General features: G+C 42.1%; 1 long non-coding RNA gene across 2 annotated transcripts; it reads left to right on the forward strand.

Annotated features, from left to right (window-relative positions):
* Positions 1-110: 110 nt before the first annotated feature.
* Positions 111-25,546, forward strand: LOC114017771 (uncharacterized). 2 transcript variants are annotated; one of them, XR_008734069.1, is made up of 3 exons: positions 111-577; positions 2,697-2,844; positions 25,023-25,546. It is a non-coding gene; the product is annotated as an uncharacterized LOC114017771 (long non-coding RNA). The 2 variants fall into 2 exon arrangements; XR_008734068.1 differs by lacking the exon at positions 25,023-25,546 and adding an exon at positions 3,066-3,738.
* Positions 25,547-26,948: the final 1,402 nt, after the last annotated feature.

Here is a 26,948-nt window from a genome sequence, read left to right on the forward strand (position 1 = left end):
CCGCCGAGAACGCCTGAGCCCGCCCTCCACCGCTCCGCGCCGCCGGCCCTGCCCAGTCGGAGGAGGCGCTTCCCGTGGGGGCGCCGGCTGGCGGGGTCCTTCAGGCGCGCGGCGGGCGCCTCAGCGCCAGACACAATAGGCGGGCGGAGCAGCCTGCCCCCCGGCCTGCCGCGCGCTGGGCGGGGCCGCGCCTCCCACGGCCTCGCGCTGGGCGGGGCCGGGCCGCCCGCCAAACAGCCGCCGGCGTCGCGCCGCCCCTGAGGAGCGCGGCCTCCCTGAGGCAGTGGGTCTGGTGTGGCGGCGGTGCGGGGGGGTGTCGCCTCAGCGTGGAGCCCGTCGTGCCTTGCCGGCATTAAGCGTGACTCCAAAACGTGTTTCATGCTTATTCGTGCCTTTAAGGCACGTCCCTAAAGGTGTGGGAGGGCTCCGGAGAGGTGGCGTGCCACAGGTGTAATTGGGCCTTAATAACTGCGTGTCAGTCGCTGCAAACGGCTGCCTCGTTTGTCTTTCATATTAGGATTTGTATTAAGAGGTACCTGTATCTCTCTACATATGCAATCCCTGAATACTACGTAAGGTACTTTAGTTTTACATATTTCTGTGACCCAGAGCTGCACCATGTCCAGATTGCACTTGCTGAACTTTTACTTACATGCTGACAACAAATAATTACTTCAATATTAAAGAAGTGATACCAATACAGCATCAGGTTTTCTGTGAAGTAAAGATAACTTTTGAATGAGTACTATGCCTTTTTAGTGAGGTGCAACTCCAAAATTAAATACTTCGTGGTCTGGGGAGCTAAATAACATTAGGAAGGTTTTTAGTATTTACTCAGTTGTCTTTCTGGAATTAATGGATGGAAGATTTTTGGGAATATAAGGCCCTGAAAATTCAGTTCCCAGTAATTGCAAATTGGAGATTGAATTTGTGGTGTAACACCAGTTTAAGATTATATTTGTACCATTGGTTTTTAAGGCCGATTTTTTCCGTTATCTGTTTAATCATTGGATCCACACAACTGACTACATTGACACAAGAAGTGCTGTTTCTTGAAGAAGGGGACTAACCTAATGGTTCTCCACCACGAGAGAGATGTCTCAATACTCTTCCTCACTAAATCTTTGCATGTAGTCATGTAGTCCTTGCCCTTCTTTCCATTCTGATTCTTGCTTCCCTGGAGTGAGTGAGAGTTGATAATCCTCCAAGAAACTGCTTTCTTTGACCTCATGCTGTAGCAGTTAATTTTGAATGGTCGGATATTTTTTTTTCATTCCATCTGTATGGAACTACTTCCTATGCCTCTACTTTTCATGTATGCCTGCATTTTCTGTAACAGCTCAATGCTTTTGTTTTTTATATTAGATTGTTTGCTTTCCAAATCAACTCATTTTGCATAATCAGTTACAAGACAAGTGAAATAAAACACCCAACCCAATTGTTTCAGTTGAATAAATGAAGTATAAAAGTAATAACTTCAAATATTGAAAGTCCATTTGTTTTCACTATTCACCAAGATTTTATTGATACCATTTGCAAGATTTAATTTTTGTGCCCTTACGTCTCCAAGCTCCTTACACAGAGGTTGAAATTACCTTTTTTCCCCAAGTCAAATACAGTTTTTTCATCAACATGGGAAGCACATTGAGGCATTTTGACCACAGAATGTAATTCTTCAAAATAATGTGGAATTGTTTCATCCATTCCTATTTATTTCTCCTTTATCTTCCATTGCCATTGCAATTCTGCATAAGCTTTCGGCACTCAACAGTTTAGGCAAGTTTTTCAGCCAAGTAAAAGGATCCTAATACAGTTTGTATTCAAAACCTGTATTGCTGAAAAGCTAAAAAAAAAAAATCTGCAATAAAAGAAAAATAGAAGCTGATGGGAGAATTGGTAACAATAAATTAAGAGTACGTGTTGGACCACAATAAAGCCCTTATTTTGTCCACCAGCATGAGATCTTCTTCATGGGAAAGCATAACACTATCTAGTAAATGTTCACAGTCTAAAAAAAAGTAAAATTAAAAATACTGCTCCTGAGAGCAGTTATTACATGAGATTATATGAGCAATAATTACATGACAATTACTGCATCAAAGCTCTTCATAATTACACTCAATGCCTTTTTGGTTAGCCAAAGATGGAATTGAGGCTACTGCTAAATTTATATGCTAAAGTGTAAGTAACTATAAGCGAAGCATTATAAGCAAAGCATTAAGTAATTATCAGGGACTGCAAAAGGAGGGCTTCCATATTGTACTTAAAAAAGAGAGACTAGTTAATTCAGCATGGGGTAAGCTTACTAAATTCATTTAACAGATTCTTACTATAACACAGCAACTTTATACAAAAAATACCGGTCACTGTTCTGTAATAGCATAACCCACCATCAGTGCTATGCTCTGATTGCTCTGTGTAGGCTCCATTCCTGATCTCCAGACCCTTCAGTAGGCTCTTGGAGCAGCCTGGGAATCACTGAAGCATGCATGATTCTCTATTCTATGTCAACTTTAGAAGTAAAACTTCCGTACTGCCAAAATTAACTCAAAAATAACTTCCATACAAACAAACTGTACTGCATAGTCGATCTCAGCTCTTAAAATAACTTTTAATACTTCATGTGCTTATAGTTTTAGGCAGGTCATGCGGTCATATATTCATCTACCTCTTTCATACCATTCCTTTCAAAACAGTGACCACAAATTCGTCGTACTTGTGTGCCAACAATATTGATCATCAACACCTGACAGAGAAAGCCCTGCATCAGAATTCCCCACCATCAAGTAGGAGTTGAGACCTCAAACTCTTTACTTTAAGGAAGTGTTGAACTACTGCTGATCTGTGAGTAAGCTTTATCCCCCTAACTTCGGGCATGACAAACCTGTAATTAACATGTGGCTCTCAGCCGTTACATTTCTTAGAGATAAGTATCCCCTTACCACACATGGTATGATCTCCCTGTAAATCTGGATTTGGGTCTCTTCACCTTTGACTTCTTTGATGTTGGCTAGCTGGCTGAAATCCCACTTCAGCATAATTATGGTGCAAATCAAATCTTGTAGGGAGCTGGCTTTGTATTTCATGTTTGTGAGCTGTGTAAACGAAGATCATCTCTGGAGTTGCTGATTTTGGAGTCACATTTGTTAAGCCACTACACAGAGGTAAGAGAGGAGGGGAAGTCTCCCCAGCAAAAACATATGTATCACTTCCACAAACACGAACCTTTAGACCACAAAATTGCTGAAGGTGAGGGAGGCTTCGACCTCCCTGCAGGCAATGTGCGGATCCAGATTTAGGAGACACTTAGCTTTGCTCTTTGTGTTCCAGAGGAACCTCTCCCATGCTAGATCTCCTCTGGGTTTTCATTCATCATTATCTTACATCATCTGTAAACCAGAGATAGATGTATTTAAAACATATGTAACCAGCCAGTTACATGAAAAATAAAAATGGAGGGAGGAAAGAAGTCTTAAACTGATTGGTGTAATCAGGGCTCACCTGTTGTGTTTATGTTCTGTGTGAAGGGTTGTCTCAGGCAGGGTTTTTCTGACCCCCCTTTATATCACTTTTGTTACCCCTGACACACCTTTGCAGCCCTTCCCATTTCAGATTTCCTCCTGCCCTCTTGCTTAGCGACTTTTGACCAAGCCAAGCCTTGCCACTCCCTCTGGGGAAAATCCTATAGGAAATTACTACTAGTCCCCAGCCCTGTTCTTTCTCCAGGGAGAAAAGAGAAGAGAGGAAGGTCCGGGGGGGGGAATGGGTGTGTGGAGGGAGAGAAACAAAAAGTTTGCTTTTCCCCAGTGTCCTAAGAGCTACCTCCAAGCAATCTGTGGTCTCATGTTAGTTCCTTGTGAGCTCCAAGGACAAGTTGTGTCTCCCTGCAGCTCTGCATTGTTCTGACCACTCCTATACAGGCAATCAGAGCACACAAATGGAGACATGCTTCTGTCTCCCCAAACCTGGTACCTCAGCCCTGTGTCCTTCCATCTTCTTGTTACTCGCTTCTCCAAAACAGCAACCGGTCCTGTACCTCGCCAGCTTTCCCACCCTGTTGATATGTTCTTGGCTTCTCCAAACCAGGAACTGATCCACAGCGCGTAGTGTTCTCTCCTTAATTGTGGCATCTGCTCCCTGTTCATACTCATAATTATTCTGAATAATATAATGAAATAACATAATTAATATCTTGCATTTATTCTCTGTTGTATTATGGTTTTTTTAAGTAAGATCCGTAAGACCAAAACAAAATTTCCCTTTTTGCACATGATCACAGATCTATTAATCAATTAGTTCCCTGACTGATCTTGTTGAATGTTATGGGACTTCAAAAGCCACTGAGAGTATGACAGTAAGAACAGGGATAGCAATAACCACAGCTGAAGTTGAAAAGCAGATCCTATTCCACTGGTTGGGCACAGAAGATAAGTACCAACCTCTTTTTCCAGTTCCCAGATGTAGTATACAAGAATTACGGTTAGAAAAACAAACCAAGCAACATACTTTTAAATTATAAACCAGCAACATTTAAACTGGAGTAATGAAGAGGGGTCAACAATAGCCTTTATTTGCCTTTAAGGTTACAAACTTATTTTGGACAGTAGAACTGTATCTACAGCAATACCAACACAGAGCAGGAGTCATGTTTGAGAACAGGAGCCTGGGAGAATCTGAACTTTCACTCAGTTTTACTGTCTTAAGAAGGGCCCACTTTGAAATTTTCAAAAACTGTGGTTTCTCCTGCTTATCAGGCAGTTTTGGAAAGTTATTCCTTTTCTCAGACAAGAGAGATTCCTATTCTATGTAAACCCACAGGCTGGCTAACTTTCATAACAAAATTAAACCCAGACAAAATAAACCTCTCTGAATAAGGACTGAAAAAAAGCTCAGTATATGTTTTTGGCTTAATAAAATGAAATCAGAAAGTTTTTATCACAAATGTTAAACATTGATGTGTTAGCAGCAAGGTCAATAAAGAATTCAAAAGATATTTGGGTTCAATGATATGTTTAGTCAAAACTAGCATGATTCCAATCCAATACAGCAAAAAATAGATTAAGTGCCACCAGATCTTAGATTTCCCCACATAGCCATTGATAGGAAGTCATTATAAAATGTATTTCTGTTTCTACTGATATCACACAGTTCTTTGGCCCTTTCATGAAGCAATTGTTTACAAAAGTCTTCAGCTTCCAGAAGTAAATAACCAGGCTGGGACACTGCTACATGCACTGTATGCAAAGTAGATCAAGCATTCATTTTCATGTACAAAGTCCTGCCATAGGAAGGAGTAGGTTGGTCATACATACCAATGAAGAAGTCTCACCACTGAAAAGCAGCTCAGAACCTTAGGGCTTTAGATTTGCCTGAATTAGCTATTTTGAATGGGCCCAGCATACCACGCTATCCAGACTGTTCTGTGCCTGTCCTCCCTCTAATTTACTTTTCCAGTCATCTTTTTGTATTTGTAAATTATATTAAGTAATTCTGTATTTATTTCCCCGCTGTTAAGGAAAATACTGGGTAGTGTTATGACAAATGCTGCAGCTCCAACCAAAATATCTTCCTAAAACAGCAATTTTCTGTTCAGGTTTTTTTTTTTTTTTTGCATGTCAGCCACTTTACTGTATCACAGCAGTTTAAACGAGAGTATTACAAGGCTGTAAGTCAAGCTTATCACAGTCTTAAATATCTCAGACATCTGCTTCTGGAGAACATCTGGAGTGGTTGTTGTCCAAAACTTGTAATCACCTCAAAAAAAATATTATCCTTTTCATTCCAAAAAGCTATTCTCTATAACTGTGGAGATAAAATGGCGCTGACCGAAAGGCTGTTCAATCCAGTGCTGAAAGACATCATAAAAATCAGTTGTTGGAGGGCAAAAATATTGTCAGGGAGCAGCAAGGGCCAGTTGCTCCCGCGGGAGGCCAAATTTTACAGCAGATGGAATGAGTAACATGGGGCTTGTGATGTATCTGATGCCAACTTTTTCTCTCTGTTTCTATGAATCTATGAATGGAGAAGTCCAAATAGCTCTTCACAGTCAAATGGCCAGGTCCAGCTACTACCTGCCCACTTAGCCCCCAGTAAATTTGTGCCTAAACTTTTCATTTCTTCAGGTGATTTGATCATGCAGTCATTAGAAAAAGTGCTTTGTTTAATGATATTCACTATGTATTCATAGTCACAACACATGGTTTTCAAGTGAACCTGAAGGCTGCTAATCAAACCTCGTGCTCTCCAGCTGGCACATCAAAATCTTCCTGCATATCACATACATAGGAAAGGTAAAGGAGTAATAAATTTGAAAGTAATTTGAAGGTGAAGGATGACTGGTTAATTTAAGGAACGCATAATGCTGATGTAGGACAGGCCAAACTCAGGATGCAGTTTAGTCCCAGGATGGCCTGCTAATGCCAGCCTCCCAGGCAGGTTATTTTAATGCTTCATGATTCTTACTGATGAAAAATGGTCCTTGCATGTAGTCTGAATCTGTGTTACTCCAGTATTGATGCTGCTACTTCTAAATGTCCTGGACACAAATAGCACGTTTTTCTTTCTCTTTGAAGCTATCTTTCTGAGACAATATGGTAATGCAGTTGCATTTCTTCAGTGTTCTTTGCTAGGTCAAGCAGCCCCTGTTCTTTCAACCTTTCCATAAAGGTGTTTATTAGACCTCTGCCTTTCTTGATGTTTTCCTCAAACGCTATCTCTAATTGGCCTTTATATACCTTCAAACGTAATGCTTAAAACAGGATACATTACTCCAGCTGAGTCCTTATTAATGATGAAATCATGACACAGTTACATGATCTGTCTCACAGGATAAATGCACCTAGATATGATGTTTGCTTTTTCTGCATCAAATTCACACTGTACACTGAGGTTCAGTTTGTAATTATCACCTCCAGATCTTTTTTCTGCAGAAGTGTTAGCTAACATATTATCCCCCAGTATGAGTTTATGAAGTTGCTTATTGCTGCCTAAGTGGACTTGAACACATAGGAGTTTGATCTTTTTTTTTTTTGACCATTTCACATTTTGTCTCCAAAGTATTTGACTTCTTTTCACAGCTTTCATACTCTCTTTTCTGCCGTCTAGGTCATAATGAAAATATTAACTAGCAAGGACACATGGAGAAATTCCAGTGATACCTTGCTTTGTACCTCTTTCATTTTGACAGGGAATCACTGGCGATTATTCTTTAAGTAGACTCACTTGGCACCCACCTGATGGTACTTTTATTTAGGTCATGTTTTCTTAGGTTGCTTATGAGTTGTAGGAGAAAGTATTGGAAGCCTTATTAAAGTCAGAAGATGTCATCTGCTCTTCCTCTGTCCATGCAATATTCTTTGTGGAAGGAAATCAAATAGTTTGACATGGATTGGTTTCGACAAATTTGTGTTGGCTGTTACTCATCTCCTTTATTTCCCAGTCACTTAGGATGTTTCATGAGTAAAGGTAGAGCATCTCTAACTTAATTTCGGAAGACTTAGTATACAGCCTAGTTTGCAAGTGGGCAGATCAACTTGTTGCTTTCATTTCATTTCCCAGCTGAAAAACTCTTATTACGAGCTTTCAAATGGCAAAGTTTCTCCCAGTATGAAAACTGAAAATAGTGCTGATATGTAAATCCCCATGCACTGAGATGAGAAGATGGCTCTTTGCAGTCTGGCTCCTGTGTACTTGTTTATACTGACCTGCTTAGCTCAGGCTTTATCATATCATTTACACTTAACCTAATGTCTGTTTTCCAGTACAGCATAGTCAGAAAGGAACAGGAAATACTTAAAACCTTTTGTACAAAATATTCTTGGGTGGAAATTAGAAGTGTGCTTAGTAAGCATGATAAAAGACTGGAAGCTGCTGTAAACAACAGTATTTGAAACTCTGCACTTAACAAAGGACAGATACAGGCTGTACATTACAATTCCACTGAGAAATCTTTAAATCCTATTAATGTAACCATGAAGTGAAAGAAAAGGAAATCACAGGGTGTTTTATGATTCTTTTTGTATCATATTTAAGCACAAATGCTCTATCTTTCAAAGATTCTGTAGAGCTACATTTCCCGTGCAAGTCAGGTATATGTTAAAGTTTTCAATATATTGACCATAAATACTTTTCTGTCTATCTATGTATCTGTCTACGGTTGTGTCTGTGTCTACCTATCTGTCTGTTTAGAAGATAAAGTAATATTATAGGTGACATTTCCTCACAGTGAATAGAATTGCATCTCAAAATGAATACTTGCATGAAAAGAATGCAGAGAGCCTCCACTCTAGAGGAGAGCAAAGATGGATTGGTAATTCTCACACTACAGTCAGTATTTGAGGCTCAGCTGGGCTATTCTGAGGAAGACTAATCACAGACCTTATGCTAAAGGTCTGTCTGAAGAAAAATTAATGGTTGCATGAAGTATTTCCAAATATGTTGGTGTTACAGCTACCTTTCAAAGGCATGCTGTCTTTAGGAGGACCCACTGGCACTGCAGCCCCTTTTCTTCCTATCTGCTCTCTCTCAGAGGAATAAGTAAATGTGTGCCTCAAGGCCATATACATGCCAGGGAAGCTCAACAATTCTGCTAAGGAATTGCAAATGCTTCTGCTCAAAAAAGCCCCAAACAAACAAAAACTCCCAAACAAAACAACCCACCCCCCAAGCTATAAAAGTCTTTTAAAACAGGTGATCATCTACATAAATTCAGATTTATTCCTAATTTTTGCCTGTACTTCAACAGGTGTTTTTTTTTTTTCAAGCCACTGAGTGTCAACTATGTTGTAGAAGGCCCCTGCTCAGCACTGTGCCCTGCTGATCATGGCAGGACCTCCTGGCCAGACCCTCACTCGTCCCTTCTTCTTGTCTGATGGCCTCGCAATGGAAGCCATCATTGTCACCAACTTGGCCCCATGTGGGTACGTTGGGATTGCACTCTGGTCAGTGGGGTCACCGCCCCTATGCTGTCCTCGTGCTCGGCTCCTGGCTCTCCTTCCTTTGGGAAGCAGTCCCTGATAGCCTTTACATGGCTATAGCCAGGCACTGTTAGCATGATGACTTCTGCAGTCATGGAATGAAGTTCAAGGATTCTTCTCCAGCACGCCAGTGGTGAATGGGTTCTGAATGTCTTCAAAGAGCAGTGGAGCTATTCAGCAGGCAGCTATCAGAGTCACGGCCACCCTGGGTGAGACCCTCCTGCAGCTGAGGAAATAAGAACTGTGGGAAGAGCTTTCCCTGAGGAGGCTGTAGCACACGTAGTTTATCTGAGGACCAACACAAGATTTAAGGCTTTAAAAAAAAGTCATTTTGATTCACTGGCATTAGTAACTAGGATTGCAATAATAACATGTTGCACTTGGATCATTGCAATGACAGAACAATTATCTAATTAGAAAGTAAAAATAATTACATCATGTTTTAATTACTTAATAACCAAGAAATTGTCATTAGAGTGGAGGCTGGGAAATGTCACAAAAAATTATCAGGGAGTGCAATTTGCTGGTTAAAAGAAAGTTTTCTTTGCAAACATGAAGTTTGGAAGCAGGCTTATATCAGCTCCTCAAAGGGCCCCCACCGAGTTTCGTTTTGCATCACCGCGTGTGTGACAGATGCCATTTGGGGACAGGAGGCCTTGTTAGACCTGAAGAGCAGAAGGCAAGAGCCAAGACCTGAGGCTGGCAGCAGTAAGTAGGACAAGTGGTAGAGAGGGAGAAAGCCCCAGTCCAACAGCGAGCTGGAGGAAGCTGCAGATGGAAGATGAGACCGGAAAAAGAGGAGCACTGAATTCCAGGTATTTGGAAACTACAAACTGCTGCCAGGAAGTCAGCAAAGACTGATGTAACTTAGAGCGATGCTGCTTGTGCTTGGTGCTGTGGCAGGAGCTAGTTTGGTCCTGATCTCAAGAGCCTGCAAAAGTGCCATTATTTGGCAGATTATGGATTATGCCATAAGAGATGTGTAGCATCGGTTGCAATGAAGGAATATTGCGTCTAAATCTGCAAAATGTGTGATTTGGAATAAATACTGGGGATACAATACTTACAAAGGACCATAAATGACCCAGGATTTTTGTGTAGGATTGTTACTGGAGCAATTTTCCACGTTGCTTCTGACTACTTGAAAAGCAGTCTGATGTTTAAACTGATGATGATGATGAAGGTAGTTAACAGTGACGAGAAGGGCAGACAAACAGGAAGGCACAGTCTTTAAATAAACAGAGAGTAGGCAAAAAAATGAAAACATTCAAATAACGTCTGTGAAGCAGTGTGTTTGTTTCTGCAAGACAGGTTGCAATTAACATTTGAAAAGGTATGTAAATAGTGTTTCATGCAAATATTCCCTTGGACACAGGCCTGTGATCTATTAATTATTCAAAAACAACACAAGCATTTTGTCATTACTGTCTGTGGCGTGTTCCTTGCTTTAATCTGTCCTTCAGTCTTGGAGCTGCCACATTTCCATAACTGGGTCACCTAGTTCTTTCTCAGCTTCGTTTTCTGCTGTGAAATGAAAAATTAGCATTTTCTGCAACATACATTCAGGGCTTCTATGAGGAACTTGAATGCCTTGTCTAGAAAGTAAGGAATCCTGAAATCTCTGGGAAAATATGTAGTAAGGAGTGACCTCATATTTGTGGATAACATGAATTTTCAGTGACCACTCACCTTTGCAAACACAGTGTAGGATGAAAATTGTTGTGGGCCAAAGAAAAAGAAAAATGTTACTTGATGCACAGGAATGATATTCTGGCTCTGTGTACTTTGCATAGTGAAAAACACTACTGCCTAATAAGAAGTTATGATAGTAATTATGAACATAATTATAACCGTAATTTAAAAATCTTTTTAACTCGCAGATGCGTGAGTCATTGTGAGTGATTTATTAATTAAAATTGTGTTGACAAGGTGGTAAGGTGACATTACAAATATTTGCTATTTTAACCACTAGAGGGCGTTCAAGAGCTGCTTGAAAAATCCGGTTTTTACTCGTCTCTTGAACTCCAAGGCAGGGTTGCCCTGAGATGCTCGGGATAGTCACTGCGGTTTGAAGGAGGAACAGGGGCACGTCTCAGAGAGGGTGTCAGTTCTGCGTTCTGCTGGCCTGCACATGCCGGTGAAGAAGAGTATGATAAGGAATGGAGGCAGTCCTTGAATTTTTGGTGTTCTGTCACAATTATTCTCAGCAGGTGGCATGCCATTGGGTATACACATCCCTGTTGGCATACAGCACATCAGAGATATCTTTAGGAAAAAAATAGTCTTGGAAGTGTTTGTCCTGAAAGGTGTATTTTTTGGTTTAGTTTTATTAAGAAAAGATAGGGATTGCGTATTCCGAGGATGAGTAAGCAATGACATTTTATTAACTCAATACTGGTAAAACTTTTTCATTGTTTGTAAAATTTGTCATCATATTAGAATTTTAGCTGAAAATTACTGAGGATTACTGCTGGGACCTCTAGAGAAAATTTAAAAATCAATGAAGCCCTTCAGTGGCATACTAGTGGCTACTAGGTGCTGCACATTGTCCTTCCTCTTTAACGTGCACTTTCCAAAGCCCGTTTTACTAAAGAAGCCAAATATGTCTCATTAGCAAAGACAGTGAAGAACTGTGAACCTGCACCTTCAGTAGCTCCCTGCATTAATCTATTGAGTGGCCTCCAGGTGGTTTATCCTCTGTTAGGAAAACACCCTTACTCCTTTCACCTTTTCTGGCCCCAAACATCATTTCCCAGTTTTTTCCAGCCCTCACTGCTCACTCAGACCAGCAACTTTATGGGAACACAAATACATGTTAGAATTTGGCACCCAAACCCAATATTTAATCCTAAACAATGACAAATAAGCTGGACTAGCAGCATAAGCATTAGATGAAGATAATTTTCTCTTAGGTCCACAACCCTACTTGTAACACTCAAATCCCCAGATTTAACCAGAGAAGGGACAGTTTCTAGTCAGGACAGCAGGGAGAACATCACCTCACCTGATGCAATGGGAAGCCATAGAAAGAATAAGCTCAGCTTTAATAATGATTGTCAGATGGTAAGAGTAGAGGTGGCCAAGGGACTGGTCTTACTTTTTGTTCTTTGCAAGTGGGAGCGTGTGGAGGAGACCTCAGTGATGCTCACTCAATGACTCAAGCACTTGACGCCTTGCTCTGCAGCAGTGGTGCACCAGGGCTAGAGACCAGCATCCTGGCATTCCTCACCATGCCATCTGGATGTACATTTCATGGGAAGCCTTCAGGATCTCCTGAACATGCATGCTTCATGTGAAAATCAGTGTCAGAAGCCAAATTTCCATAAATAAACTCCTCCACTTACCATCTTTGAAATGACCCAACTTCAAGTCTAGATAATTACCAGAGTTCAGCAGAATTTTTTCAGCCTTCCCTTTCTCTTTGCATGTGGAGGGAAAAAACGGCGATGTGGCAGAAGCCAATTCTGTAGCAAGCGGTCTTCTTGCGGAAAAGGGGAAAGCTGTAAGAGGAAAGAGGGAAGGGAGTGGGTGGGACAAGTCGACTGTCTTGGAAAAAGAGCTCTGCTGCCCCTTTTTTTACTGCCTGCAGAGATTTCACAATTTCACAGCAAATCTATGCTCCATAACCATTGCTGCAGACTCTTTTTTTTTTTTTTTTTTCTTAAGGTCTTGTCCTCTTCAAATATTTGTTACATACTGGACCTCTTTTAGTTTTCATGGTCCATTAGAAAGATTTGTAAGTGATTTACTGCAGAAGGGAAAACGGCAGGAGGTTGTTAACCTTCACCTGGCGCTGCAGTTTTAATGGACTTAAGATGTGATAAGAGGTGAGGTTTGGCCACAGACCTGCAATGCCTGATCCCAAGCTAAGGCTGGGTTCCACCACAGCCCCAGAAAGACAAGCCGAAGTGGCAGGGGAGGATTTGAGCTGAAGGGCAAAACGCAAAACTTTAGCATCATTTAAAGTCACGTCAACACTTGTCACTGACTGCAAAAAAAGACGTGTTTCCTCCTGAGGCCTTTGGAGCTGATAGGTAAGGATCAGAAATGTCTTTGTTCTACCAGGACATCTTGAAACCCTGTGCCTACAGATAGTTTTTACGCTCAGGAAAACCTGAAATCAGAGAATGACAACAGTTCAGGTTGGAAGAGACCTCAGGAGGTCTCTAGTCCGGTCTCCCAAACCTCCAAGGTTGGACACAGCACAACTGCTTGGGAAACCTGTGCGCCAGTTCATAGAGCCCAGGATGCTGTTGGTCTTCTTTGTGCATGAGGAAGAGCGTGGCCAGCAAGTCAAGGGAGGTGATCCTCCCCCTCTCTGGTGAGGGGGAGCCCTGGTGAGGCTGCGTCTGGAGTGCTGTGCCCAGTGCTGGGCTCCCAGTTCCAGAGAGACAGGGAACTGCTGGAGAGAGTCCAGCAGAGGCTGTGGAGATGATGAGGGGATGGAGCATCTCCCTGATGAGGAAAGGCTGGAGAGCTGGGGCTGCTCAGCCCGGAGGAGAGAAGACCGAGGGGCTCTGATCAATGCCTACAGACACCTTAAGGGCGAGTGCCAGCAGGACGGGGCCAGGCTCTTTTCAGCGGTGCCCAGCGACGGGCCGAGGGGCAACGCGCACCAACGGCAACACGGCAACTTCCATCTGCATGTGAGGAGGAACTTCTCTGCCTCGGGGGTGGCAGAGCCCTGGGCCAGGCTGCCCAGAGAGGCCAAGGGGTCTCCTTCTCTGGAGACGTTGGAACCCGCCTGGACGCGGCTCTGTGTAGCCTGCTCTAGGGGAGCTGCTTCAGCAGGGGGGTGGGCTGGGTGACCCCCAGGGGTCCCTTCCAGCCCAAACCATTCTGTGATTGTTTGCTGCCAGGAACACTGTAAGCCCATGTTCAGTTCACTGTCCATCAAGTGACTCATGTCCTTTCTGGCAGAGCTGCTCCTCAGGTCCTAGCCTCTGTGGTTGCCAGGGGCTTTTCCTTCCCAGAAACAGAAGAAACATCTAATTGAACAAGTTGCTTTTTTTGTTCTCCTACATGAAAACAAGTGTATGTGTTTCGGAAAAAAATAATGAAAGCCTTTGTTTGAAAATAATTCCAGCAAATCTTTCCCTTTGCACCACTCATCCAGGAACCATTGGGTTCATCTGTAATTTCTAGTGTTCAGAAATGTATAGGTTTAAGGGCTCGTTCATCAAGCTCAGAGGAGTCTTTACATTTGCATTCATTGATTTTTGGGCTATTAGCCTAATTTTAAAATTTGTAGAACATCACTGTCAGCTGTAGATACCGATCTCATTTGGAAACCCAACTGAGCAATGATGGCTTATATAAGGAAAAATTGCATGGCAATCTGCATTTCCTATGCACTGTTGCTTCTGCTAGTGTGAAAAACACCTTTTTATGAGGTCTTCTGGCAGGAAAGGAAGGGTGTTTTTTTCTGTCCTCTGTATTAGTGGCAGAGTTTTTTGCAGTATAACCAGAAGTGGATGCAGCAGGACCAGTTTTAATCAACATCAGCCTGGTATTGAATATTTCAGTATCCTTGGCCTTCCACGTAGCATTGGGTCCATACTAAAAGAGAGGAGTTGGGTTTTGAGCCATTACAATCAGTGGAAGTCAGGGTGAAAAGTGAATGTAATAGTCATTGTTATGAGTAAAAATTACAATATTTTCCCGTGAGTCTGATTTTCAGGGCTTCTCAATAAGGATGTTGAGGAATCCAGAGCTGTTTTCTTTTCAGTAGGTGTCTCTTAATTTTCTGCTGCAACGTTCTCCTATCTTTTATCCACTAGAAGGCAGAAGTGAGGTTTTATGAGCTCATTTACTAAAAAATTGCACAGCAGGGAGTTCTATGGCAAAGTGACTGCTGCTGTTTTTCTATGGTTTCATCATCTTTGGTCTACCAAGCACTTCTCATTTTCAAGGGTCCCAAGGCCTTCACAGACCTGACCTAACATAAGCATTGCATGCAGAAATCATGCTATCTACAAACAGTAGCTCAGCAGTGGGCTGCGACACTTCTCAGCCTCCCATAACATGCACGTAAGAATATATTATCCAGCTGAAACTTCGGGGGGAATTTTAAAAGGCAGATTGTAATTAATTGAGTTGGAATTTGGCCAAGGCAGAGACTTTAATATGTCTTCTTTCCTGGCTCTTTTTTTTTTTTTTTTTTTCAGACTCTGGAGTTGCATAACATTCTTGTCTAGAGCTTATGCCTTTGTTGAATCCATTTCAGTCCCATTCCTGTCAGAAAGGTCCAGCCATGGGGCTGGGGATCTGTTTAGCCCTTAGCCACACGTGTGCGTGAATGTCTTTGTCATTCTCTTATCTGGGTGCCTTCTCCAGGATCCCTCCTCATTGTCCACTGTTCATTTTTCCACTGCAGCCGGCCCCAAACTTTGATTTGGCATCCTTTGCTGCTGCTTTCTCTGCCATCCTTAATGCTGTGTCATGCTCACTACCTTTGGAGGAACTCCTACACCAGCAGTGATCAGATCTCTCTTATTTAATGCGGCCACTTCTGGTCTATAGGCTGTTGGTGCTCTTTTTTAATACATATAGGCTTTAATGTTTTAAGCTTTTGGCTAAGCGTGTCTTTCTTTTTACTTTTTCCTTCTTTTCCTTAGCACCAATTAAACTCCCTAGGCATACATAAAAAAATGCCTATTCTTTCCAAGACAGAAACAGTTTCTCTTACCGATTGATTTTAGAACCCAAGATGACTGCAGCAATTTTGTCAATTAGCAAAGAGAATCAGCTTTACCTCATTTATCTGACAATTATGCAGTATCATTTGCATAATGTGAAATTTAGATCTTCCATTGTCACATGCTTCAACTCATTTACTATCCTAATGTCCATTTGAAGTACATGATGAAAGCACTGGCAAATTCATAGTCCTTTGTTTCATACCAGACTTGGTTTGAACCAGTTGCTTAATTTTCTGCCAATTCCTATAGCACGGCAGGAGTTCCCAGCATTTGTACTACCAATGTGCTTATCTGAATGGTGTATCGTTTTTCCTGCTTTCTGTAATGGCTCCTTCCAAATAAAATGCCTTCATAGCATCAAGGAAAATAACAAGCACTTCCAAACCCCATGCATCCTTTTTTTTCTCCATCAACTGTTAAAAATCTGCATGTCTGATTAATGCAACTTCATCCCGATCTGTAGCCACACCGTTTTTCTCTCACTACTCCCTCTAAAACCAGCTTTGATCTGTTGACTATTGCTTTCATGAGAATTTTTCTCTGTACTGACAATAAGCTTTCACCTCTGTAATTATTTTGATCAGCAGGATCTCCTTTTGCCAGGATTGGGACAACTATTGCCTTCAGCTAGTCACCTGGTAGTCTCTCTCACTCCCACAGCTGTTTGTATTTTTGTACATGCTCTGCAGCCTTCCTCAGTTTTAACTGGTTCACTGCTCTGGTTGTTCTTGTGATGCGGGCTAAATACTGATTCAGCACTGCTTTACAAGTTAACAAGTCTGGTTTTGCGAAGTGTCATTCAGTCATTCGTACATGAAGTTCACTGTGCCAATGCTGTGTTTGATACTTCATGCTTAATATACAACTCAGTAACCAAGTCATTGCCATTAACAGGGTTTTCTTGGGGGTCTTCAGCAGGTACTGATCTTCTCTAACATGTGAGATACAATGAGACCATGGTACAAGAAAGTATGGGTTAATTCTTGAAGTGATGTCTAGTACAGTCACTTTTTTTAAAATGGAAGGATCATGCTATGCTAGCCTTTCAGGTTTCATCCCCGTGGCCCCATTCCCTGAAGTCCACGAATAATGACAGTCTGGGTGGAAAGAGGAACAATTTAAGGGGCAACTATGGAATGACATAACCCACTACCAGGACACTTGCCTTTCAGTGCCCATCTGTTAGTAGTCAAACGGTTTAAAAAAATAGGACTTTTTTTTTTCCTGATGTGTATGGGAATGCATTCATTTTTTGTACATGTATTAGTACAAAATACTGTACAAGTATTGTCAGATCCAGTATGAAACCTTAGTATATACCAAGTTCTAAACATCATCACAACAAGTTACATAGATTAACTGTTCATTGCGTAAAAAATAAAGTCTTTGGCCATTAAAAAAGTGTATTTTCTTTCAATGTCATGAAATGTCTCCTTTTGTGCTATGGAGAGGGCAAACTGGGCTGTGACTTTGACTTTACTGTGACCTCTCCTCTGCATTATTATTCACATCTCTGTTATGGGCAAAAATATTAGCACTGAGTATTTATGATTTGAGTTTTAAAGTCCTTCTGTGTATTGTTCCTATAAACACATTTGATTATAAAAACAGATGCACTCAATTATTTCTGTGCCAGTAAACCACGTGGTGTCTTTTCCTTGTGTTCCAGCTACATTTTTTTACCTTAATCATATATAGCATCTCATTCCTTAACTTTTCTATTGTCTCCGCTAGCTTCCTTCACCTCCTTTGTTTTTATTTTCCTCTCCTCTCTCTCCCTCTCTTCCCCTGTCCGTAATATCTTTGCTTTCAGGGCTCCAAGAACCCCTTCCCTCCTGTCAATCTCTAATTTATTATATCTGTGTGTGCCTTCAGTAAAGCTGCTGAGCCCCTGCAGCTCCCACTGCAACAGAGGTGGAGGTGGTCAGCAACTTGCAGAGCAAGTATTTGGGTTTCTCAGAGCTTAGTACATTTTGTACACTTCCCTTTTTTGCTGTCAATGTGCAATACGTATCTGACACATACTGTGACATTTGATGGAAAGGTGTACAGGGGTCCTTTCCTGAAAATAAGAGAAAGGCATCCTCAGAGGTGACCGGCTTAACATGGATATTTCATTATGCAGGGCCGTGGGCTGCTGGTTCTGCTTTCAAGAAAAAAGAAAGCAGAAAAAAACCCTCAAAGTTTTTGTTTTTAATTCTTTTTACAGGCCATTTCTCGGTTGGTTCCGTTGCTATCGCTTTGAAGACTATTTTACACACCCTTGTGAAAGGAGTGTTTGTGTCTCTGTGGAGGCTGATAAGGATGCGTGAGAGGTGGTGGTCTCACCCTGGCTGCTGACCACACAGCCTTTCCCTTTCCTCCTTCCTCACTCACTCTTTTTGAGATGCCAAGACATATGGGAGGGTGGATAGCTGGCTCCTCATTATCATTACACTGCAGAAAAAGCACTCGGCAACATCTGCCTCAGCTTCACTAGCTGTGTTTATACCTTGTGTTTCCAGCTCTGTTGTTAAGTACCTTTATCAGCTCCTTCAGCTGCTCTTCAGCGACACACGGAGTGTCCACTCGGGACAGTTTTGCAGCATATTTGGGAAGCTCAGACCTACAGCCCTATGCACACAGAATTTTGGGAAGGGGTGGCCTCTGGTGGGGATGGTAGGTTTGGGTCAGCAGTATTGCATATTTCTAGTGGTTGCTGTCACTGCATTTTCAGGAGACCAGGTTGCCTTCTAGCAGTTTCATCAGTCAGAGATGTGCCAGAAATATCTTTTAATCCTCCCACCACTCCTCTTCAAAAGCTTTTACCCTCCAAGGGAGGGCCTCAAGGGAATACCGTACCTAGAGCTGATTTCTTCTCAGCTTCCCACAGCTAGGGTCTGGTAGGAGCAACAACCATCTGTCTTCTGGGAGCTCACACCCTCGCAGGTACCCACAGCCTTCAAGGGGAGCCACTTTTAGATGGCTGATAGGCAAGCAGGCCACCCCATATTCCCAGTGACATGGCTCTTGGTCCCTCTGTGCTAATCCAGAACATCACCACAAGCCCCTTCTCTTCCCATAGCAATTTTTTTTTTTTTCCACTAGCAGGGTGGGTCACAGGTTTGTGACCTTTCTGAATATTTTTCTCTCCATGCAGTTGTTACTGCACTTCAATTGGGTAGGTGATTTTATTTCAGTTGTATATATTTTACCTTTCTTAGATATTCCACCCTGGTAGTTCTTTTAAATACTACTTTTGGTAAGAGAAAACTGATGTTCTGCTTATTGGTATAGATATCACGTATGCTCCTGATCTGGAACCACTTAGGCACATAATTAACCAAGAGATTTTATGCAGCCCTATTGAGTTCTGCCCAAATATTTGCATGTTATGCGAATCTTCATAAGACTAGGCTTTTGTCTGCAAATGTTTTAGGCTTGCGACCGTTTTTTATGGCATGTCTGGTATAATAGGCATACACCTGACAGCTGAAGCCTCTACAGACTGCTGTGTTGATGTATAAAGAAACTCAGGGAACAAAGGATGAGTTGAAACATGGTCCAGATTATGTGGATGTTTCCTCAGGTAGAGAAAGCTCCCCAGTTTTTTGCTTAGAACAGACATTGTCATAGTCTCAAAGGGAGCTTTCCTAAATCAACATAGGCTGCGTCACTTAAGCATAGACAAATTTCACCTGAGTCTCTTTCCTGCTGTCTTGTAAGACCATCAGAAGGTGATCTATTTTACTAGATGTGTATAAACGTTATCAGCCTGCAGTAGAAAACCTTTTATTTTATTCTGAGTTTTATCAGCAAGTAATCTTTCAAGTATTTCTACAATTGAACAGATGTTTAATAGCCAGGGACAAGTCTAGCATTGAAGAAAAGATATTTTCAATATAATTTTGGGGAACCTGACAAAAATCTGTTACTACTGGCTGCTGACAGTGTTTTCTTCCTCTTTTGATAGATCTAGTTGTGACAAGAAAAGTCTCTATGTACTTGGTTTAACAAAGGCATGATGGGTCTGACCCCTTGTATTCTTTGCCATTAAAGCTAGAAAAATGTTAGCTTTTTACTCTGTTGCTATCTTGCCAAACATCACTTTACTCCCAGGAAAGACTAGCTTTGTATCATGTTAGGTGCAGTAGTTACCCACCTGGGCCTTTGTCTTGTATCCAAGCATGCCAATTTTTTTTCTTCCATTTGTATTGCCAAAGATTTTGATTTATTGTGCCCTGCTCTTTCTTAGTTAGCGTTATTATCTTGAAAGAAGATTTTCCTGATCAGTTGCCATAATAAACAAAGGTTCCATTTGCAAATCTGCCTTGGGTGATTATAGACATTAAGCACATTTGGATCCTGTTTGCTCATGATTTATTAGGAATGACCATGTATCTGTGGGATGCATGGCTAGCAAATTCAGAGCGGGAAAAAGCTCCTATCCCAATTAGGCTGGTGAAACTAAGTAGAGGGAAATGGTGAGAGACACAGAAATAAGAAATTTTTTTCTGATATTCTAATGAAGAAAGTGAATCTCTTCAAATAGCTCCCCAAAAATATCACTGTTCATTTAAAATGTGCCTGCTTGTTAGAAAAAAACTTCCCAGGCTTGCTGGTGCTGCTATTGTTAATTACTGACTCATCTCACAGAAAGCTGTTTGAAGGAGGTTAAGGATTTAGATTCTTTGGATAATATGTGGCAGCAGTAGCAAATAGGAAGCCTTTCTGGATCCTGCTGTTGAATCAAGCCCTGGAGATGCCAAATTTAATGCTACCAGTAATGCAGAGCAAGCTTGTTCCTATCAAATGTATGGGATGGAGGGAGGTGCAAGGCATTCATTCTTTGGATACCTCGATGGATACGAGAATTCACAACCTGATGCCTTTTTATTCTAAACCAGGAGGGCTTGGTTTGTGGCGGTGGTCTTGTGCTGCTTACCACCACTCTGGTGCTGGTATGAAGTAGCTCAATGGAGCTTTACCATGGTTGTGCCAACTTTGAGATGGGGACAGTATGTGGGATATCTTGAGTCTAGTTAGGCTGAATATCAGCTCCCCCTTCACCTTCCCAAAAGCCTGAGCTAGTTCCAAGAGATGCTGGTTACAATCCAGGCCAGGAAGAGCTGATGTGGAATAGCTGGTGGATTTATGAATTTAGGTATACCTACTTTTTTAAAATGGCTTTCAGTACGTAATTGGAGTATAGTCAAAGAATGCAACATATCTAGGATTTTCTGTGGTGTTTTGTTTGCACATTTTTACATAAATACCAAAATAAATTCTGGAAAACCCTACTGCTATTCTTGATGCTCTTGTTTCTTTATTGTTTCATTGAGTATATAATGGATTTTCTCTCTGAATAAACCTTAACCCTGTTTTTCCCTTGAGTTGCATTCATAACCTTTTTTTACTTTTAGAAGTGTTGTTCATAATTATAGCAGCAGATTAAGGGGAATAATCTAGTCTTAAATCTCTAGAAACTAAAAGATGCGCTGCATGTTTCAGCTTCACACCAAAATATGAAATCCCAGCCTTCTTCGCCTCCCAGACTGCAACTTAAGACATGAATAATAGTTTATAAAGAAGTATTTGTGTGATAACAACTAAGCCAAAACTTCCAATTTGTTAACCCTGTAGTGGACGTTTCTAACTTGATGAAATGTTAAGAAAGAATTAATTGAAGATACTGTCTTGTTGATATGTTTCTTGCTTTTTAACTCCAGCGCAGAAAGTGAGCCCAATCTGACTCAAGGTACTAGTGCAGTACAAAATATTTTAAATTTTGCTAATTGAACTGCTAATTTTTAAAGTAATATTTCATAATTATCATTCTTCCCACCAAATCACTTATTCCATTCACTCTGGTGTCCTTTCTAATTTTACCTCAGCTGGGATCCCAGTGTGATAGATGCTATAGAAACACAAGTCTGAAACGGATCCTACACAAATAGTTTCCAAGGACAAGCCAGGCAAAAGGTGGTAGAAAGGAAGCAGCATCATTTGACTGCACAAATGGAAAACTTCCAGAGGCAGACAAGGCAGTCTTCCCAAGATCACCCTGGGAACCTCTGGCACAGCCAAGAGCTGAATTAACATCTGAGTCCTTCAAAGACAATCCTTCCTCACCCCATCAGTTTATTTTCTAATCCAAAGCCAGTGGAAAGAACGCTTTGATTTCAGTGGTGTTTGAGCAGAGTCCCAAATGCCCCCCCCCCCCAATCCATTGTTGTTTTCCCAAACAACATAAAGATAAGACCTTACCCAATGCAGACAAAAATTTTACCCTCTACTTCTATCAAATTATGCCTAAAAGTTCAGTGAAAGTATGGTAGATCAGCAGGAGCTCTGCACCTTTGCTGGTAGTCAGCATATCTAAGAAAATTATTTATTTATTTCACTTCTTGTTAGTAGACAGGTTTCACGTGGGTTACATCGGTACCATCATTCTCTCTTTTTGAACTTTGCAGTTTGAATTCAGACATGGGGGTTTTGTGCTCAGCTTACACCTTACTTTTATACAGAGTACTTAAAGGAAAGTTTTTCTAACAAATTCTGTGATGCTATCCTTGCAAATTCAGTATACAGACTCGAGCATCAAATACACAACTTCACTGTTGACACACTTATTCCCTCTGGATTATTATATGGTGGAAAGTTTTGAGGCATTTTGGAGTTGAAGCAAGACATCACAGCTGTCACAGTACCATCAACATCATTCAACTTTATTGTGTATAAAAAGGCCTAAACATATGGTTAGACTCTGTCATGTAAATCTACTGACTTCAGTGAAAATACATCAGCCATAAATTTAAGCCATTAGTTTCATCTCTTGCGATGAGACAACCCACTGTACTGATTTTGCATTTTTATCATTCCCGCCAAGCCAGTAAACAAAAACTAGCTGAGGAAGAAGCTAAATTTCGTAGCCTGCATTTCCAAGAAAAGCAAAGACCCATGTTCTCTCTCTCTCTTCTATTCCTATTCTAATCCTTGTGCATTTGCAACATCTAATTCCTACATTTGGAAAAAAACCACTCTAGAATGAAACCCAAACCCAAAGGTCAGCCCTATGTATTCCTTCTGAACCCCCCCAGTCAAAGCTCTGCCCTGGCAGTCAGTCTTACATACATCTGTGCATGTTGCAAGTGGCATTTTCTTGTCATGTTACGGGTTTCTCTCCTATCAATCAAAGAAGAACAAATGGTCCATTTGTTGCTGAGATGCTGCCCATCTGTGGCTGTGTCTAATCAGAGTTAATTATGGCGAGCTGAGTCTCTGTAATACTCCTGGTCCCCAAGCTCTGAAGGACCCACTGCTTTATTCTGTAGCTTCCGCTGCCAGCTTCTGGAGCTGCCTATTATCAAGCACCAAAAGGTAGAGATTGTACAGGATCCCTGGCAAGCAGCACAAAGTATCCCAGCTTAGTACTAAAGCAATGACTAATCAGGGTATCCCAGGAGGAAGCTTTGCAATAGCTCTTGCAAGGGTAAAGAGGACAATTTTCATAGCTATGACACTTTAAGCCAAACAAAGTGCAAGCAATCTTATTTATACTTGTTTATTCTTTCCTGGAGCAGAAGGTAACATAGATCCAAATGAAAAGGACACTTCCTGGGAGAAGGATTGCACAAAGATGGGTTGCAGGATCAACAGCCACTGTTGTTTTATCATAGCAGAGCTAATAGCTAAATTCTATTAATTGCTGAATGCTGTTTTGTTTGGAAAATACAGGAAGCAGTTTACATGGCTACGCAAGTGCTCTGGTTCACAGTCCTTCTGAAATAGTATTATTGTAACGGGATAATACTGATTAAGGACAGTTCCCTGAGGAAGGAGGGCCTTTTGATGATTGAGTCATTTCCTTTCCCTGCTGGACTTCAGTAAGATAGCACTTCTCTCACCACAGACACACACCCTTTGTAGCCAGAGACTTCTCCAGCGAGGAGGTCAAAAGCACACGCCTCAGCCTTAGGTGGAAATGCCTGAGTGTGTGAGTCCTAAAGAAAGCACCAAATCACCAGAAATATGCCAGGAGTCCAAGCAGAGGCTATTCCTGCCCCCCACCCCCGCCAGTACTCTGTTTGCCAGTCCTCTTTCAAAACTATAGGATAATACTGTCTTTGGCTACACCACTCTGCTGGAATAACTTTTCAATCCTTTAATCTTTGATTTTTCTTCCCATAGAGGTTTGGCAAATTAATTTGAAAATAGAAATGGGTTTACCAGGTAAGCAAAGGCAACACCACTGCTGCAAACCACTGAAGTACAGCCTTCTGCTTCTGGATGTGGTCATCTGCCATCAGTGAACAGCTGAACAAGGCCACTAGCTCAGTTATCACAGATCAGAAATCAGTAATAGCAAATGCTGTTCAATCCTAAACTGGAACAAATTCAGATTAGGGACCTAGGGGGGAAAAAATTCTATGTTCTCTTACAACTGATGGGCACTAATGAAATCCCAGTTCCTAAACTATGCAAGCAGCAGGGCAACCTGATCATACAGGAACATGGTAGATAAAAACAACCCTCAGCCTCTCCTCTCCTCCTTTAAGGGCAGTGGAGGAATCACCATCCCTGGAAGTGTTTAAAAACATGTAAATGTGGTGCTTAGCAGCATGGTTTAGTGGTGGACTTGGCAGTTCTGGGTTAACAGTTGGACTTGATGGTCTTAAAGGTCTTTTCCAACCTTAGTGATTCTATGATTCTATGATTTTCTCTTTGCTTTTTGTCACGTGTTGCCAAGGGAGATGCTCGAATGAGCTCAAGTCTAATCACAGTTTAGCAAGAAAGTGTTCCTGTTATCACTTCTGAGCTAAAACTGGGTTCTTCTAAATGTTTTCCCTTTTGAGGTACAGTAATTGCTCTCCGATTAGGCAGGAAACTGTACCAGCTTTATTGCTCTAAAGGAGCCAGTGTTATCAAAAAACAACACATCAGGGCCTGTCCTCACAGGAAGGGAATCATAAGTAATCGGCAGTGCTATAACGCAATTGGCTGCTGGTCCCTCCGCGCCGAGGGGTCACAGTGCAGAAAAAAACATTTTAGGACTTTTGTTTGTGGCCAAAGTATTTTAAAAGAGCCCTGGTTCCTCTTTGCCTCCCTGCTTGGCTTCTCTAAACATTGCTGTATTTCCTCAACAGAACATAAAAAAATGGATGTATGCAAGAACCCAGTGCAGGGTCCTTCCATCCAAAGGCTTATTTTGCAAACTGGTGCCATCCCTGCCCTGAGTGCTCCACCCGTTTGCACTGGGAAAGCTGCCCTCATCGGGCAATGTTAGTTAAGGGGAAGAACTGCCCTAGTGTAGCAAGATGATGAAGATCCTTGGGTGATGCAGTTCCTACCCTTTATTCCCTTTCAGGTTACCTACCTTGGAAGTACTTTCTAAAAGATAGGCATACCTCATCGTGTGTGAATATGGCACAGGAGCAGTGGTGGGTGTAAAGTTGGTTCTTTTTTATAAAACTAGTTGGCATAACGTCCGGTTAACACTGTCCAAGTGGTAAAATAGCTTAATTTCGTCTACTCCCCATCATGAGGTACATCTGTATCAATTGACTGTGAGACTGACCAGGACCTACACATTCAGCCTTATGTAAATACACTCACCCACTCCTATGTACACACTATGAGAACTGTAGGGAGTACTCACATTTGGATTACACAGCGAGAGCCAGCCTGCTTTTAGCAGGAAAAAAACCCACTTAATTTGGCTAATAATACAAACTCTGACTGGGAAATTCACCTGGTCTTTTAAGCTAAATTCTACCGAATTTTGCTCTGCTTTTGCTAGTTGTGTGTTCTGGGATTTGTAGGATGTGCGGATATGAGGTCTAGTGTTCATCTGTCCAAGTTCCTCACAGTGTCTTCAGAGCAGATTTTTTTTTTTTTAACAGTATTTACTAGTCCAGCAGTGAGAATCAGAGATACCAGGAATCCAGGAAAACTGCTGCATCTGTCAATGTTCGGTGTGACAGCTGTTATAGGATGTGTTCCCATCCTGACACCGACCAAGAGGGACAGTCGCTCATCGCTCATTACAATCTCAGAGTGACACAGAGGTCGGTCACACAGGGAGGTCTTTGTAACACTACACTGAAGCCTCAACCTCACAACTGTCTGGAATAGATAGACTTTTACAGAAGGGTAAAAAACCTGTCAGTCCTCAGGACCAGTTGTGTGAGAAAATATCAGGATTCTAATTGAAGTAGACAGCAATGAAGAGAACCCCCCACAACAAAATGCAATGCTAGCCTCCTAAAAGTATCTGTTTGGAAAAAAATGACAGCAAGTAACAATTTCAAACTCACTGAGGGCCTCAGCATCTTCTGAAAGTGACATTTGAGATTTCCAAAGAAGAGATTCTTAGATGCTTTTATAATTTTTCCTTACCATGATTATCATCAGTGAGTGAGCTTCAAATCATTCGTTGCCCTGCTAGAGTAGTTTCCCAGGACTGCAATCCTGCTTGAGGCTCTTGGACCAGCAAAATGCCGCCCACAGGAGTCCCCGGATTCTCAGCATGGCACACAGGACTGCTGCTGTCCATCACAGGTAAGCTGATCACAGAATTGCAGAATCATAGCGAGGGGGGCTGGAAGGGACGCCTGGGGGTCACCCAGCCCACCCCCCTGCTGAAGCAGCTCCCCTAGAGCAGGCTGCACAGAGCCGCGTCCAGGCGGGTTCCAACGTCTCCAGAGAAGGAGACCCCTCGGCCTCTCTGGGCAGCCTGGCCCAGGGCTGTGCCACCCCCGAGGCAGAGAAGTTCCTCCTCACATGCAGATGGAAGTTGCCGTGTTGCCGTTGGTGCGCGTTGCCCCTTGGCCCGTCGCTGGGCACCGCTGAAAAGAGCCTGGCCCCGTCCTGCTGGCACTCGCCCTTAAGGTGTCTGTAGGCATTGATCAGAGCCCTTGGTCTTCTCTCCTCTGGGCTGAACTGCTCCCCAGACACCAGCCGGTTCTGAAGAGATGCCCAGGGAGCCTCGGATGTGGTCAAGGGAAGGCAGGTCAGAAAGGGTTTCCCGTCTTGCTGGAACACAGGTGGGGACTTCTCAGTCCCACCCTGGTCAAGGTGCATCTGGGGGTATAAGATGGTGGTGAAGGAGAAGCTGTGAAATTTCTGAAAACAAATGCAGGATAGTCTCCAGGAGGAGAATTTTAATAGTTGGGTTTACTTGACTGAGACTATCCTCAGCACAGACCTTCTGACAATCCCTGATGGATCAGAAAAGGAAGTAACAAAACAGAAAACAAAAAAATCTGTCAATGGACCACTTTGGAATGTCCCC

Source organism: Falco cherrug, chromosome 10, assembly GCF_023634085.1.
Source record: "Falco cherrug isolate bFalChe1 chromosome 10, bFalChe1.pri, whole genome shotgun sequence".
Lineage (NCBI taxonomy): Eukaryota > Metazoa > Chordata > Aves > Falconiformes > Falconidae > Falco > Falco cherrug.